We start from the raw sequence: 352 nt of genomic DNA on the forward strand, positions 1-352 counted from the left end.
AGCTGGGCTGGGCTGAGCTGGGCTAGGCTGGGCTGACCTGGGCTAAGCTGGGCTGGGCTGAGCTGTGCTGAGCTGGCCTGGGCTGGGCTGGGCTGACCTGGGCTGAGCTGTCCTGAGCTGGCCTCTGAGCTGGGCTGGACTGACCTCAGCTGGGCTGGACTGACCTGAGCTGGACTGAGGTGAGCTGACCTGGGCTGGGATGAGCTGATCTGGGCTGTGCTAGGCTGACCTGGGCTGGGCTATGCTGGGCTGCGCTGGGCTGGGCTGACCTGGGCTGCGCTGGGCTGGGCTGGGCTGGGCTGAGCTGAGCTGGTCTCTGGGCTGGGCTGGGCTGGGCTGGGCTGGGCTGAGC

This window comes from Sapajus apella, unplaced genomic scaffold (assembly GCF_009761245.1).
Source record: "Sapajus apella isolate SASKATOON/1434 unplaced genomic scaffold, GSC_monkey_1.0 scaffold3467, whole genome shotgun sequence".
NCBI classification, from domain to species: domain Eukaryota; kingdom Metazoa; phylum Chordata; class Mammalia; order Primates; family Cebidae; genus Sapajus; species Sapajus apella.